The following is a 17,253-nucleotide window of genomic DNA, read 5'->3' as shown; positions in this document are numbered from 1 at the left end:
CTTAGATATGTAAAAATGATTAAAGGGGGCCAGGCACGGTGGCTTACGCCTGTAATCCTAGCACTCTGGGAGGTGGAGGAGGGAGGATCACTTGGTCAGGAGTTTGAGACCAACCTGAGCAAGAGTGAGACCCTGTCTCTACTAAAAATAGAAAAAAAATAGCTGGGCAACTAAAAATAGAAAAAATTAGCTGGGTATGGTGGCTAACGCCTGTAGTCCCAGCTATTCAGGAGGCTGAGGCAGGAGGATCACTTGAGCCCAGAAGTTTGAGGTTGCTGTGAGCTAGGCTAATGCCATGGTACTCTATCCTGGGCAACAGAGTGAGACTCTGTCTCAAAAAAAAAAAAAAAAAAAAAAAGACTAGAAAAACAGTTAAAGGGGATCAGAATATGCTATCCCAAAATATGCTACTTTGGCATATTGATTATTTTGAGCTGAAGGTAGTTAAGAAAAAGCAGATGCAGGACAAGTTCTCTGCCTTCCCCCTATTTGCCTGCAAGTAGGGCATAAATTTCCCTTGTGCAGGTGTTCTCTCTGGTACCAGGATGGAAAGATGCAACCTTTATCACCATAGATGGAGAAGGCACTGAGATGAGTCTGCATAAATGAACCTTACTAAATAATCCTTATCTTCCCCCCACATATTTACCTTGCCACAATTTACTGCCCCTAGGAGCCCAAACTCCTTTGCTTTTGTTAGTGATTTCTTAACAATTTATCTTCCTTTGTTAAAATGGTATTTAAGTCCCCAAGACTGCTGCTTCTTTGGGTTTCTATGGAGCCCCCATATACATAAAATTTGAAATAAAATTTGTATGTCTTTCCTCCTGTCAGTCTGTCCTTTGCCAGTTTAATTCACAAGGCACAGATGCAGAACAAAAGCGGGTAAAGTTTTTCCTCTCTTACAGAAATAAGATGAAAAACGTGTTTATTTACTTCTTGGTTGTCAGGCATGGATCAAATTCAAAACTTTACATTTTCCATGATTACAGACCCAGTAGGAATAAAGAAGAGGAGAAAAAAATTGGCTTCAGGGTTTTTTAGGAGCTAAAATTAGAAGTTGTGGATGACATGACCAAACACTGGCCCATGATGTTATCTCCTTGTTATGTGGTCAGATCTTCCTACTAGGAGATTTCATTTTATAAGAGAAGAATTCATTGCTTTTAATAAGTTTAATCCAAACACTTGAGTCAGTAAATTCTGGATTTAAAATTCCTACAAAATGTTGTCTACACTCCCAATTCAACTTTTTTTTCTTATTAGATTGGTTTATTGGTACTCTCCCTCTTAAGTTTTCCTCTGCACCATATTTTCTTCTTTATCCAAGTCACTGATCTTGAATCTGTAGGGATAAAAGAAATCCTGACATGTATCTAACATGAAAAACATCCCCACCTTGAAGGAGCTTGCACTCTCTGGAGAATGAAAGAGTGTTGGAACTCATTTTCAGAGCACTGCATGTAAGCATAGAGATGATGCTTGCTTATATATGTTTAAAAATATAAAAATAATGTAAAAAAAGAAAAAGAAAAAACAGGGATGGAGCATTTTAAGATTCTTCAGAGTATGGAAATCTAGTGTTGCTTTCTCTATGGTTAACCTCTAAGACAATCAAAATAGGATATAAAAAACTATCTATTGCTGCCAAGGGTTAAATCATTTTTCCAAACTGTGTTTGCCAAGACAAAAGGATGTGTTTTCTGCAGCAAAGGGGAGGTGAGAGGGTGAGTGTGTTGGACATTCCTGAGTAATTATTGCATTTATTTAGGTTTCTGCAGATATCTAACAGGCTTATGATAGCAAATCATAATGAACAGTCAAAAGGCAGAAATAGCAACGTTCACCTTATCATGCCACTGGGATGTTAAATTCTTTCTATGCACAATACAGTGCAAAGGTTCATGGAGAGAGAGAAGTCTGACCTGAAGCAATTTTTCCACTACTCATCACTTTTGACAGTTACAAGAAGTCCAGAGAAGGGATTTTCTTGTCTAATTATCTCTAACCTTTAAGTTCAGGGAGTCAGTCTTTCTCAAGATTAGGATGCACTAAATGCATCCTGAGGAAAGGGTGCGTACATTTTCTGCAAATACTGTCCAGATGTGAACTTTCTCCCTTTATTTAGGATATCAGAGGAAGGGGCCAGAGGGGAGGAGAGTTCGGTCCGCTCAGCTCAGAGTAAGTGCTTCAGTAAGCGCTTTAGTATCGCTTCCAGGGGGACAGTATCACTTCCATCCTGATGACTGAACTCAGCCTAGATGCAGACCACTAACTCAGCCTGAGCCCCAGCCAGTGGCCTCAGGAGTTGCTATAAATAGCCCCTCAGAACTGCTTCCTGGCCAGCTATTACTATTAAGTGGGAGAGTGCATTCCCCTGAAGATACCTAAAATCAATGCAAAGAGGACTTCAGAAGTATGCATTTTGCTAAACTTTAAACATCAGAGAAATTGTTCAAAAATCCCCCTGAAGAGAGAAATATGCTGATCTTCAAATTTTTACCCATCTTGATGAGCCTCACAGGCTTTGATTTCTCAAGGCTGTTGCATGAAAATCAGATTTCTCCTGTTAGAAATTCATGAGCGCCTGCAGTTTATTTCGCAGTGGCAGTCCTTGTGATCAGCTATCCGGGCACCTTCATGAGATGCTGCAGGAGAGCATTTTATGCCCCGCGCAGGAACCTGTTCCCAAGGGCAACGGGCACCTGGAACCGCAGAGCCTGCAGCTCTTGGGCTGTCACATAAATGACACGGAATCAGAAACCACTCCTCACTGGGCAGCCCAGCCGCCCCTGATGGTGCCGGCTGAACTTCAGTCCTCGGGGAGGGGGTTTCTGCTCTCTCCTGCCATTCACTATGTCTGAGCTTGAAACATTGAAATAAAGTGCTTCTTGTTTCACATATAAACTCAATTCCAACAGCTGTAATTAAGAACATATAGAAGCCAGCTGCTTACCGTACGTGGGTAGGAACTCCAAAATACTTACCAGAATCTGCAATTATTTTTCATTGTCCTCAGAATACCTCTATTTCTGTGATGCTTGTATATTTCTGTATGTTCTATACATTTGTATTCTAGTTGCACTTAGGGGGAACTGGAATTTCCCCTGTGTTAACATTTTTCTGTTTGCTGTAAGACCTTTGGCAAGCCAGGGCACCTCTCTGTGCCTCAGCTGTCCCCCTGGGAGCGGGGAGAGAGCTACCCAGGGTGATCTCAAGATCTCTGGCAATCAACCTGGTTATGACTCAGTGACTCCATTGGTCCTTAATATTCCAAGGAGTACTTTTCAATGCTCTGCTGGAAATTGTTGAGTCACACTGGAATGGATTGCAATTATAAGACGGGGTTGGAATGTTACAATAGCTCCAAGGGTAAGACAGGACTGAGGAACGCGGAGGAGGACTGTGGCGAGGCGCGGGATGGGAAAGCCGCAATCAGATGCGTGGCAATGGCATCTGCCAGGCCAATAGGTGAGATCAGGCGAATTTCCAATGCTTGACGAATGGCCAGCTGCAATCGGAAACATGACACTTCCCAGAAGAGCTGCCTATCATAGGGTTGGCAGAGGCTGCAGAGTCGTGATGGCGATGGTTTGCGCAGGCCCTGGGGTGAGTCAGCGCTGACGGGGCACTGATGAGTTGGCAGCGGAGACTGACAACGCAAATGCTCAGGACTGTGAGATGCATTCCAGAAAGCTCGCTGTAGAGACCCACGAACAAAATGCCTTCCTAAAACTGCACCCTGAAACCCTCATCGGCAAAGCCTGGGACGTCACAGGGGCAAGTCTACCTTATTGACGGGGTCCCAGTTAGTGGCAGTCTCCCCCAAGTAAAGGGCAGTGGAAATTCCCAGGTGACAAGCAGATCCAAAGCAAAGAAGGACCAAGGGCATTGGAATTTTCTTTTAAAAGTCTGAGCTCAGGCTTAGGGGGCATCTATGGATGGCCAGAAGGCAGGGGAATTATCCCGAAACGGCCTCTCACCGCTCCCTGTGCCAGGCAGGAGGAAAAGAACAGGCACAGTGGGAGCACGTTGTCACCAGGTCTGCTTCTCCAGATCCTTCTGCTGAACAGCCTGGCAGCTGGGACACAGAGGACTCATCCTCCTTTGACCGCATGTGAGTCGGGCGTCCCAGGTTGTCTCTGGAGGAAGGTGTTCTCTCCCATGGCCCTGGGTCTCCCAAGACTCCAGGTGATCTCAGACCTCTTAAAGCAGCTGGGGTGAGAGGGCTGGAGACCTGGAATGCCCTTCCTGTTCCCACTCCTGTGAAAGAGCATCACAAGCAGTTTGTAAATACATACATTACTATTTATAAAAGGCTGATCCCACATGTTAAAAAAAATGAAAATAACTGAAAGAGTACCTACTGGTATGAATGAAAGTAAAAGTGTTTCTCTCTCTCTGTTAAGCTAATCCCCCCTCTCCAATCCTTAGTTCTTCTTCCCAGAAGAACTAACCATTTAAAATAGCTCTGGTTTTAGATCTTCTATATCATAGAACTAATCTGTATTTCTGGCCTTATTAACTGCATGTAATATATACAGTATATCAAATGAAAGGTATGAAATTCAGTACAGGTATCCTACCTCATTCTACCTGCATTTTGCCTTTCAATTTTTATTAGTTACATTGATATTGTAAGATATTTAACAGTTCGATGAATAACTTTAAATAATACGCATAAATTCCTGTTTCTTGATTTATCAGCTTCTGACATTATCAGTCTACTCCCTGTTCTGTAAGATGGGGAAAGGGGATCACAGCCACCAGCCCCGGCTCCACCCTTTCCCCCTCCCACCTCATCAGCTGATTACTTTCGTTATCTAGACTCATAACCTTTGCACTCTGCACTGTAATTTTAAGTTAGCTTTCTGTCCTTTGTCTACAGCCTGACTTTGAAAACCAACAAGAGACATTTGTAATATTAAGAGTATGTAAACGTTATTTGCAGAATCAAGTAATACATAAAGCCCATAAAGATGGAAAGGTGATTTTATGTTGACAAAAATATCCATCCAAAAAAGGATGAAAAAATGGGTTCCTTTTGCTTATATACTTATACCCCTGCTATTTTTCCAAGTCACGTCACATTTCAGTTTGCCTGTCTTATCATGACTTCTGAATAGGTTTTTTGTTCCTTTAATGGATAGAACAGATAGATATCTTGTAAGGGAGGGAGAAGAATTTTCTTATACCCCTTAGGTTCTGCATCTGGGGCCTACAAATTAGACTGACAAAAAACAGATTAATAGAAAAAAAGGCATACAATATTAATTTGATATTAATATTTTAATTTTTACATGCACAGAGGTCTTCATAGAAAAGAAGACCCGAAGAAATGGTTACACTTGGTAGGGGGACTTTATACCATCTTAACAAAGGGCAATAAATTGTGGAGAAGTGATAAGAGAAAGAAGGAGTTTGGGCTTCTAGGGGGAGGAAATTTGCTTACCAAAGTTGAAGAGGTGGGGGTTGTTCATTTTAAAACCATTAGCCTCTCTATGGAACGAAGTGGAGGGCACTCAGTAATGACCGTCTGTCGCGTTGTGTTATGCTTATGTGGGCACCTAACCTGGGCGGGGGATGTGGGAGGCCTGTTTGCTTTCCTCTCTTTTTGCATTCTTTTTCCTTCTCCTCTTCCATTTCCTTCTCCTCCTTCCCCGTCTCTTCATTTTTTATTTTTGGTAGGTTTTACATAGTAATTTTATTAGTGTGCTGATCTCTGGATTTTTGAAGTATCTGCATTATCAAACATTCTCCAGCCTCCTCCATCTCTCCCACCCGTAGGTATTTCTTAGATACCATCGGAACAGCCTGTACTCAGAGCCCATATCATGGGCTCCCTGGCAATCTGTCCACACATTTGTGTCACGGAGCATTGCTAAATAAGAGGAAGTGTTAAGATTACGGGGCTGTGTGTTAGGTTACAGATTCTGGGACATCATGTGAGGTGACATGATAACTAATGTTCCCTGGCACATTTTCCCAGTTTGGCTTTTGTGCAACCTGTGCAGTTTACAAGGAAATGGCTGAGTGGTTTTGTTCTGGTTGGGTGGCAGGGGACGGGGACATATTAGGAGACACCCATCTTATCTTCTTTGCACATTGGGTCAAAGATCAGAAACAGAGAAAAAGAAAAGTGCAGCTTGGGTGGGTGGTTGTTCCCACTGACCTAGCATGTGACTCACACTGCGATGCCCTCCTTGGTCCAGTGATTGTTGAGGTGGCTGGGCAGGGACAGGCTCCTTTTTAGCCAGGTGTATTTCTACAAGGCCTGGTCAATATTGGGAAGAATTGATGGTTTTCACCTTTCTGCTGCCTTGAGTGCTCCTGAGAGTTGAGCAGAGAAACCCTGCAGCCATTTGCAGCCTGTCCCCACGGGAACCCTGGCCTACTGCAGGGAGAGGAAGTGGGTGAGATCTGGTCAGATCTATCTGTGTGTCCTGACCTAATCATCGTGGCTCCTGGCCACTCAGTTTACTGCTTGTGGTATCTGTCAATCTGTAGACAGTGTGAGTTTCATCAGGCGGAAGATGGCTGCACTGCAGAATGTCTTTTGAGCAGCCAAAGAAATATCACACCGAGGACGACAGTGCTCCTCAAGTAATGAAAATAATATCCCTCACTAATCATGAATTATTTTTCACAGCCAAATCTGAGCTCACAAATCCCAGTTCACAGAGCTAGTTTTGTTTAGCAGTTATAGGACTTGGATGGAATTTGAAAGAGCCTGGACCAGCCATCAGGAGAGGTGTCTCTGCTGGATTCCAGACCAAGGTCTGCTATGACTGGGCTATGGCCTGGTTAGTTGTAGAAGACTAGTAAGAGCCGGGACCTTGCACTGGGTGTTCCCAAAGGACTGAGGCAGGTGCTGAAGGGCCAGATATGCAGCAGAGCTGTGATAGGAAGTGAGAGCATGACTGGCAATAACCACGAGGGGTGGTCACTGCAAGCAGAAGGGCCCTAGTGGAGGCAGCACATTACAATGGGAAATACAGAGCAGGAGAGGGCCCCAAATTCTGGCAAGTGGAATGGGGCCTTAGGAGATCTGGTTGTGGACAGCAGGGCTCTGCTGGAAGTCAGGGGCAGGCCTCTGATTCCCAGCAAGGAGATAGGAAAAAGCAAGGCAGAGCCCCAATGCTAGACGGTGGTGGGAGCACCAGGAAGGTTACCCAGAGAGGGAGCTGTCACTAGGTGTGCAGGGAAGATAGTCTTATCTTAGTGACCTGATTATCAGAAGTGAGGCACCACCAGGTCGGGATAAATTAGCCACCATACTGACTTGAACCTGGAGTCCTTTAATCCCTCCTGTCTCAGCCTAGGAGGTGCAGCTGGGCAGAGCCTGCGGATGAAGAGCAAATGGATGGGGGTGTGCAGAGGAAGGTAAGGAGGCGGGATGAGAAATGGGCCACAGAAGCTGGGACCTTGCCCAAACCTGGTAATTCTTGATCTAACAGCACTGTTATGAGTTCAACATTAGACATAGTATATTAAAGCAATTTCAGAAAGAACATCCTTGTGAAAACTATCAGGTAAAATAAGAATGGAAGTTTCTCAATGGAAATTTCTTGAGACAGAGATGCCAGGCCATCTTCAATCATAGAACTTTTGCCTGTGCTATCTGTTCTTCTGCGAAGACCCTTCCTTCCTGCTTAGCCCCCCACTATTCCACGTAGGTAGCGCCTACTTAGCCTTTATTATAAAACTCATTGTAATCAACCTTTCCTGGGGAAGCCTTTTCTGCATCCCTGACCAGGTGACATCCTCCTTCAAAGTTTCTTAGTTAGCCGAGCTGGAATTTTATGTATTGTTGCCCGTTGGTCTCTCCCACTGGAAGGCATGCTTCACAAGGACACAGGGCATGTCTGTCTTGTTTGTTGCTGGGTCCCTGGAACCTAGCCCAGTGCCTGATGTATTTTAGGTGTTCAGTCATTATTTGCTGACTGAATGAATATTTTTGGAGAAATAGGACATTTTTTGGTAGGAGAAAACAGGAACATGACTGTCAGCATTTGGTATTGTAGAACACTTATGGAAATCTAGGCCATCCTAGAAACATATTTCAAAGACTATGAAGATATTTGTGGAGACCAGATTGGAAGGAGTTATAAAACCCAGAAATACTGATAACTAAGTCCTTAAATGTTTGGCCAAGATTTGATATAAAAATAAGCAAAAATGAATATAAATAGTTTCTTGAAAGAAATTCAAGTTCATTTATAGGGCAAATAGATGGCATCACAGTCCTATTTTTCTCTTTCCCTCCATGCTGCACTCTGCATCCTGTCCCCACAAATCTATGCAGGCAAATAATACAAAAGTGAATATTGAATGCATTCTTTTAAGGGGGAACTAAATCATGCCTATAGCTAGGATGGAGGCTGTGGAAGTAGGGTACCCCTTATTTAGTTGTGATGAATGTTAGAGTTTTTTGGTTTCCAGCAGCCAAACCTAATATTGGCTGAGGTGTAAACTGTATAATCAAAAGGAAGGTTGGATAATCAGACTTGGGAATGAATAAGAACTGGAACAGTTCTATGTAGCCAAAATGACCACTCAGTCTTTACCCCACCTGGGGTATAGCTGTGTGTGTATTTTTTTTTAAGACTTTTCCATTTTTACTCTATTTATCATGTTGCTTGGGTTTCAAGTTCTTGGAGACAGCAGCTGCTTAGGTTGTTTCCTGCCCAGAGAACCTTAATTAATACTTGCACCAGACTTTACCCAATGGGAAGAGATAATTTCCTAAAAGAAAGCTAAAGTGCCATTTCTCAAGGAGGGAGGTAAGAATGCAGAGCATTATAACAAACGAAGGGATGAAAAAAATGTAGTCTAGACATATGGTGCATATTATTCAGCCTTAAGAAGGATTGAAATTCTGACTCATGCAACAACATGGATGCGCCTTGAAAACATTATGCTAAAGTGAAAAACGCCAGACACAAGACAAATACTGTCTGATTTCACTTATATGCACTTCCCAGAGTAGTCAAATTCATAGAGATGGAAAGTAGAATGGTGGCTACCAGAGCTGGAGAGGTGGGGGGTGGGGAGTTATTGTTTAATGGGAGCAGAGTCTCAGTTTGGAATGAGGGAAAAGTTCTGGAGATGGAAGATTTTATATATTTGGGTGCTCCAGTGTTGGGGGCATATATATTTAGAATTGTTATATCCTCTTGCTGAATTCACCCTTTTATCCTTATATAATGACTTTCTTTGTCTCTTTTTACAATTTTAGTCTTGAAATCTATTTTATCTGATAGAAGTATGGCTACTCCTGCTCTTTTTTGGTTTCCATTTTCATGGAATATCTTTTTCCATTCCTTTATTTTCAGTCTATGAGTGTCTTTATAGGGGAAGTGTGTTTCTTGCAGACAACATATAATTAGGCTTTTTTTTTTTTTATCCATTCAGCCACTCTATGTCTTTTGATTGGAGAGTTCAGTCCATTCACATTCAATGTTGTTGTCAATAGGTATGGACTTACTACTGCCAAGATATTTGATTTCTGGTTGTTTCCTGGTCTTCTCTTCCTTCCTTCCTGTCTTCTTTTGTTAAAAGTGATTTTTCCGGTAATGTGTTTTAATTTCTTGCTTTTTATTTTTTGTGTATCTGTTGTTGTTTTTTTGATTTGAGGTTACCATGAGGCTTGCAAAAAATATATTATAACCAATTATGTTAAACATGTGACAACTCTGCCTACAAACAGACAAGCAAAGAGAAATCTAACAGAAATTCTACGCTTTAACTCCATCCCCCCTTCGCTTTTTAACTTTTTGTTGTTTTCATCCAGATATTTTTATACTATCTATTTCTCAACAAGTTGTTATATTTGATAGGTTTGTCTTTTGGTCTTCCTACTGAAGAAATGAGTGAGTTATACACCACAATGACAGCAACAGAGTATTCTGTATTTGTGTCCTTTCTGTTGCCAGTGAGTTGCATACCTTCAGATGATTTCTTGTTGTTCACTAATGTCCTTTTCTTTCAGATTGAAGAACTCCTTTTAGCATTTCTTGTAGGACAGGTCTGGTGTTGATGAAATCCCTTAGCTTTTGATTGTCTGCGAAAGTCTTTATTTCTCCATCATGTTTGAAGGATGTTTTTGCAGGATATAATATTCTAGGGTTAAAGTCTTTTTCCTTCAGCCCTTTGAATATGTCATGCCACTCTGTCCTGGCCTGTAAGGCCACTGAGAAGTCTGCTGCCAGACGTATTGGAGCCCTGTTATATGTTATTTTTTTTCTTTTTTCTTGCTTCCCTTAGGACTTTTTCTTTATCAGTGACATTTAGGAGCTTGCTTATTAAATGCCTTGAGATAACCTTGATTGGGTTAAATCGACTTGGTGTTCTATGACATTCTTGTGCCTGAATATTGATATCTTTCTCTAGGTTTGGAAAGTTCTCTGTTATTATTTCTTTGAATAAAACTTCTACCCCAATCTGTCTCTCTACCTCCTTTTTTAAGGCCAATAACTCTTATATTTGCTCTTTTGAGGCTATTTCCTAGATCTTGTAGCCATGCTTCATTCTTATTTATTCTTTTTTCTCTTCTGACTGTGTATTTTCAAATAGCCTGTCTTCAGTCTCACTTACTCTTTCTTCAAACTCCAGAATTTCTGCTTGATTTTGTTTTATTATTTTAATCTCTTTGTTAAATTTCTCTGATAGGCTTCTGAATTCCTTCTCTGTGTTGTCTTGAAGTTCATTGAGCTTCTTTAGGACAGCTATTTTGAATTCTTTGTCATATCTCCATCACTCCAGGATTGGTCATTGGTACCTTATTTAGTTCGTTTGGTGAAGTCATGTCTTCCTGGGTGTTCTTGATGCTGTGGATGTTCATCAATGTCTGGACACTGAAAAGTTAGGTATTTATTTTAATCTTTGAAGTCTGGACTTGTTTGAACCCGTCCTTCTTGAGAAAGTTTTCCAGATAATCCAAGGGAATTGAGTGTTGTGATCTAAGTCTTTGGTCACTGCATTGTATCAGTACTGGGGATGCCCCAAGCCCAGTAATGCTGTGACTCTTACAGACTCCCGGTGGTACCATCTTGGTGGACTTGGGTAAGATATGAGAGAATTCCTCGGATTATCAGGCAAAGTCTCTCACTCTCTCCTCTCATTCTCTGTGCTGGGCTGATGAAATTGGGGAAGGAGTGACATGGGCTTTCCTTTGTGGCCACCAGTACCAGGTCACACCTGAAGCCAGCCAAGCTCACCCAAAGCCTATAGTGACTTTTGCCTGGCTACTTCTAGTGTTTATTCAAAGCCCAAGGGCTCTTTAATCAGCAGGTGGTGGATCCTGCCAGGACTGGGTCCTTCCCTTCAGGGCAGCATGTTTCTTTCTGGCCCAGGGTGGGTCCAGAAATGCCTTCCAGGAACTAAGGCCAGGACTCAGGGGCTTCGGAGTCTGCTTGGTACTTTATTTGACTGTGGCTGAGCTGGAACCCAAGTTGCAAAACAAAGTCCTCTGAGCTCCCCCCTTTCCTTTCCTCAAGTGGAAGAAAACTCCCTGAGCTGCACTGCCTGGAGTTGGGGAGGGGGGTTGTGACACAGATACCGACTTGGCCGACACCACTGTTGTCTCACTGGGTTATGTGCACCCCAAGTCCACTGACTCTGAGCCAGCACAGCTGTAGGAATTGCCTAAGGACTGCAGCCTTTGTGACCTGACTGCCTTATGAACTTAGTCCAGGCCCCAGGCTACTTTTTCTCAGCTGGTGGTGGGGCTAGTGGGAACTCTGGTTTCAGGGTGGAGGATTTCCCTCTGGCCAGGCTGGTCTAAATGCTCCCTCCATGGGCATTGGCAGATTTCTGCCCTGTGCTGTGTTCCCCTGAGCTAGGGTGGTGCTGGGTTTCAATGCAAAGTCCTGCAGTCACTTCACTCTCCCTCCCCCAGGCACACAGAGTCTCTCTGGGAGCGCAGGGTTGTGGTGGGGATGGGGGGGCGTGGGGGAGGGGCCTGCAATGGGGCAGTCGTGGTGTAGGGAACTTGAGCTGTCTTTTCTGCCCTCTCCAGTGCCTCTTTCCTTGATATAAAGCTAAAACCAAGTAGTATGATCGCGCAACTGATTTTTGGTTCTTCTGAAGGTGCTTCCTTGTTTTTGTGGATAGTTGTGAATTTGGTGTTTGTGCTGAGCGACGATCCCTGAGGTTTCTATTCCACTGTAGGATGGTGGTGATGGTTGCTAATAACCAGAATGTACCTGATGCCACTGAACTGTACACTTAAAATGCCTTATGCTATATTTTACAACATTAAAAATAAAGAGTACATGGCAGCCAGGGACAATTGGCATCAAGACAGGGAGAATAGGAAGCCAGGGACATTGGAAGCAGAGGCCACCTGGGCTCCTGGTACAGTTGGCTGCAAACCTGTGAGCCGCAGCTCTGCTGTGTGTCTTTGGGTGAGTCCCAGAGTCTCACTGGGCCTGTTTTTCTCATTCGAGGGGAGTAAATCCAGCCCCATTACCTGCCTCATAGAAGACTGGGTTATCCTGTGAAAACATTTGGTAAACCTTAAGTATTCTATATAAATGGAAGGCATTGCTGTCTCAGGGATGGAAATGACCTTTGTAACTCTGTATTTTAGTGGCCTGGCTGCTAAGTGGCAAATAATAACCACTTTCTTAGGTTAGTATTCTGGGAGTGGCTATTCCAGGCAAATGGAAACTGTTTGAACAAAAATCAGAGCAGGACAGGAAACAGTGGTTCATGTACATCCTACAAAATCTAAATTGGCCTGAATTGCCCTACGGTGCTGCCACTCCACTAAGACTTTACAGCCCTTGGTGGAAGGCTCAGACATATCCATAAGTTCAGCGAAGCAGCTGGCATTTCTAGCTGAGTGTCTCCAAATGGCCTGGCAACAATGGAGCTGTTAATTAACATCCATAAAAAGCCAATCAGGGGTGGCTGTTGGACACATATGACCTATGTCTGATACAGGGTATGGGCAAATAAAATAATGATTGGTTCCGGGCAAAATTCCAAAGTTTCAGCTTTAGAAACCAAGGGTCTATTTCTGTGCTAACTGCTCATTTGCTAACATGAAATGCAAGGTACAGGATTGAATCATATTTCATTGCAAAGATTCTCCTGGTTCTGATTTCTGCCTAGATTAAAATCTTGAGAGTCTAGAATTATGGCTTGATCAGCCTTTAGGGTTATAGGAAGAAATTCTAGCAGCTTTATCACTTTTGGTAGAGTCTTCTGGTTGCTCTTCAGAGAGGGCACTCTTCTTGGCTTTATGCAGGGAGCTTACTTCCAGCACCTACCGAGCAGGACTGACTTAGGGGCTTCAATTCCAGAGCTTCAGTTCTGAGGTACATGTCTGCTCCCCGCACACCTGAGGGCTACCTGAGTTTAATACTTTTTCACTGCTATGTCCTTGAAGGTCTTATTCTCAAAATTTTATTTCTTTCTTTTGAATTTGGCTATGCAGTATAACTTTTATCTATCTACACACACACACACACACACACACACACACACACACACACTCAGGTGGCCCCTTTTTCCAATGACAATGACCTCCCGTTCTCCCTGTCTTGACACTGATTGACTGGTTGCCCTGTTTAGTTTTATTGTGGTAAAATATACACAATATTTACCATCTTAACCATTTCTCAGTGTACAATTTAGTGGCATTAAGCATATTCACACACACATATTTTTTATCCAGCATTTCCACCTACTCTATGTTTAGGAGTAGAAAGGGTGCTTCCTACACATGCTCAGTTTTCCACCTCAACTGGGAATGGAGCTAGAAATTGGCATCATTAAATTTTGATGATTCTGATGTTTGGCCATTCAGGGAACCAGGGAACCAAGATGGCACTGCCTTTATGGAGCTTGGTGGGTCCCACTTGGGCTGGTGGTTCTGATCCATGGTGGCCAGCCCATGACCATTTGGAGGCTTTTAGGAGGAGAGGGCAGACCCCACTCATTACCATTAGGATTAGTTTCTTAAGGCATTGAAATTATTGATTTATATTGATTGAATGTGACTTCATTTACATTTATCCAGGAGTAGACAGACCAGAGTTGGGGTTAAGTATTAGAAAGAAGAGACATGGTAAAGAGGAAAATAGGAAAAAGACAGAAAGAGGAGCAGAGAGGGAAGAATAAGAATGAAGCCAAAGCAAAAGGAAAGGAGGTTCAGGGGAAATTTGGATGGTCCAAGGCAGAGAAAAGAAGAAGTTAGGAGGTGGCAGGGGAAGGTAGGGAGAATGCTGCTTTCTTCTCTCCTGCCCTCCCTGGGAGGGGCCAGCTTCCAGCAGCAGCCAGCCTTGGTTGCAATGACACCTGGATGAGGCAGCTGGCAGGAAACACTCCTTTAGTCGCCTCCCTTCATTTGTCAGACACACTCAAAGTCCAGCTCAGACCCTGGAGCCTGCCTCTGTGTGGCCTCAGGGAAGCTCATTTTCAGTAAACACATCATCTGGGAAAAGGACCAGTTGCTTTGACCACAACTTCTAGATGTTGACTTTCAAGTAAGGCTGCTGCAACCACATTTGTTTTCCTTTTTGGGCTGGGGAAGGGGCATGTTGGGAAAAGTTTTCAACAAGCTCGATTTCCATATGGGAGGAAACATTATTGAAAATTAACAGGAAATGAATGTAATGAAAGGATTTTGACAGTGTTCTTCAATGTTCTTGAAGATCTAAAGAAGCAATCTCTCTGACTGACCTCCTGCATTCAAACGATCTGCCATGCAGGTTTTGCTCCAGTGCACAGAATTAATGTGGGGCCTCTGCATTATGAGATTGATGAATTCCAATTAGTTCTCTCTTTAAACAGCAATTTTTGGTGGATGGTGCCATTTAGAAACTTCTACCACCCTATTCTATTTATAAATTGCTTTTATAACCATAGGATTTAAAGACTGAAAGAGACCTTAGAAATGCTTTAATGAAAAGAGCTCTTTCCAATTCCAGCTCTGACACCCAATTGTTCGTGACCTTGAATACACCACTTAACTTCTGTGTCTGATTTTTCTCCTCTGTAAAATGAAAATGCTTGAACTGACTGTGAAGTTACTTTGAGTCCCACATGCCTTTACATATTGCCCCCCTGTTGCCTCACAGTGAGAAACTGAGACTCTGAGTGGTTAAGTGTCTTGGTCAGGGCCCCACCTCTCTTTCCGAGGGACCTTCCCACATACTCTGGGGTGCGGTGCTGTCCCCTCACAGGGGTCCCAGAGCTGACCCACATCAGCCCTGGAGAGTCAGCTAGGATGGGGATCCTTGTTCAGCGGGAGAGGGACCTACCACCCAGCATTCACCATGTAGAGCCTCTCTCACCTTAGCGAGAATGAAGGTGAAGCTTTTCCAGTCTGAATATTAACACTTTTCTAAACGAATTTGATATCTCTTCAGAGTCACTCATCTATAGCTCTGGGCTATTTCTACCTCCCTGCCTAGCTTAGCCTTTTAAATGCTGACTGGACATGTCCGATTAGGTGGACCATGGGGCTGTGACTTACACATCAGACGCTGAACTGGTGCCTTGTCCCCGCCCACTGCTCCTTCTACGTGTTCTATGTCCATTAGTACAGATCACGGCACTAACATGGACCCAGTGGCCCAAGGCAGACTCACCTAGGTCATCGCTGATCCACCTTCTTCCTGGCCACTCTCACCAGTTGGCCTCTGTATTAGTTTCCTAGGAGTGACATAACAAAGATCAGTGGTCCTGCCTTATCTGAGGGGGACATGTTCAGAGATCCCCCAGTGGACGCCTGAAATCGCAGATTTAGAAATAACTTTCTTCTGTTTTTACTTCTTTAGGCAACAGTGAATCAATGGATCAATCTTTAGTAACAAACCTTCACTTGTTGAACTACGAAGGAAAGCATGTACCCCAAAGCGACCCAAACTCAGCGGTCTGTGCCTACAAACTACGTTAATAGCTGTGTGCAGATTGGCAGTTACATGGTTGCTTGACATATCCAATGTTGCTATCTTGGTCTTGAGAAAGTTCTCCTTTCCTTCATCTACCTTACTTTCGTGCCCATTTTTAGATAATTCAAGCATTTTGGGGATGTCACAGCCCATGGAATTTTGAATAAACTTTGGAAATCTTTTTTTTCAGTTTCTTCTTTAATGGATTAAGCTCAGGCATTATTTCTGGAGCAGCTACATAAAAGTCTATGTGAATTTGATCATTCAAAATCTTCTGAATCAGATTAGTTCCTCCTGTAAATGCAGCTCCATTTTCTCCTGCTATTTTAAACTCCAATGCCTTCCCTGTACATCCAGCCACTTCATTGATTTCTGAAAAGAATGGATGTGGCAGACTAAGAACACTGGCAAATGGCTCCACCTCTTTCTTCCTTCCCAGTGCCATGTCTAGTGTCAAATCAAGACAAACACCTTGCTTTGGGTTAGTAAAGTCAAGAACTTGAAAAATTTTAAGTAAGTAAATAGTTTTCTCCACCTCATATATCTGCCGTGGGTAGAAGATGTAAAATAGACATCATCCTCAGGTTTGCCTTGCACAGAGCGGTATGACTTTATTTTTTCTATTACATCTTTTTTTTCATCTGGTGATTTTCCTTTAGCACCTTTTTGTTTGTTTGTTTATTTTCTTTGCAGGCTTTGTAGCAGCAGCAAAATGTCTGTTGGGTACCTGAATGTTTACAGAACAAGGATAAAGAGATGTCTGATAAACCACCTTGGAAAGGCTATGTCTTTGATGATGTATCCAGATTCTACCAAGGCACCTTACAGCTGCCTTCATGTTGACCACTCCAGATGGTCTTCTGTATGTCTTCTTTTTTTGAGACTGAGTCTCGCTCTATTGTCTGCGCTAGAGTGCGGTGGTGTTATCATAGCTCACTGCAACCTCAAACTCTTGGGCTCAAACGATTCTCTTGCTTCAGCCTCCTGGGTAGCTGGGACTATAGGTGCATGCTACCGCACCTGGCTATTTAAAACAACTTTTTTTGTAGAGATGGGGCCTTGCTATGTTGCCCAGTCTGTTCTCAAACTCCTGGCCTCAAGCGATCCTCCTGCCTCGTCCTCCCAAAGCACTGAGATTACAGATGTGAGCCACCACATCTGGCCTGTGTGTCTGCTTTTGAGAAATGTCTATGCAGCCTTTTGTTCATCTTTTAATTGAAAGTATTTCTTTCTTTCTTTCTTTCTTTCTTTCTTTCTTTCTTTCTTTCTTTCTTTCTTTCTTTCTTTCTTTCTTTCTTTCTTTCTTTCTTTCTTTTTGCTATTGAGTTGTTTGGGTTCCTTATATATT

General features: G+C 43.0%; 1 pseudogene; it reads right to left on the bottom strand.

The window, feature by feature from the left end:
- Positions 1–15,756: 15,756 nt before the first annotated feature.
- Positions 15,757–16,743, bottom strand: LOC123632144 (annotated as a pseudogene).
- Positions 16,744–17,253: the final 510 nt, after the last annotated feature.

The sequence above is a fragment of the Lemur catta genome, chromosome 2 (assembly GCF_020740605.2).
Source record: "Lemur catta isolate mLemCat1 chromosome 2, mLemCat1.pri, whole genome shotgun sequence".
Taxonomy (NCBI): domain Eukaryota; kingdom Metazoa; phylum Chordata; class Mammalia; order Primates; family Lemuridae; genus Lemur; species Lemur catta.
Note: the sequence above shows the minus strand (reverse complement) of the source record. Positions and strands in the feature narration are given on the sequence as shown.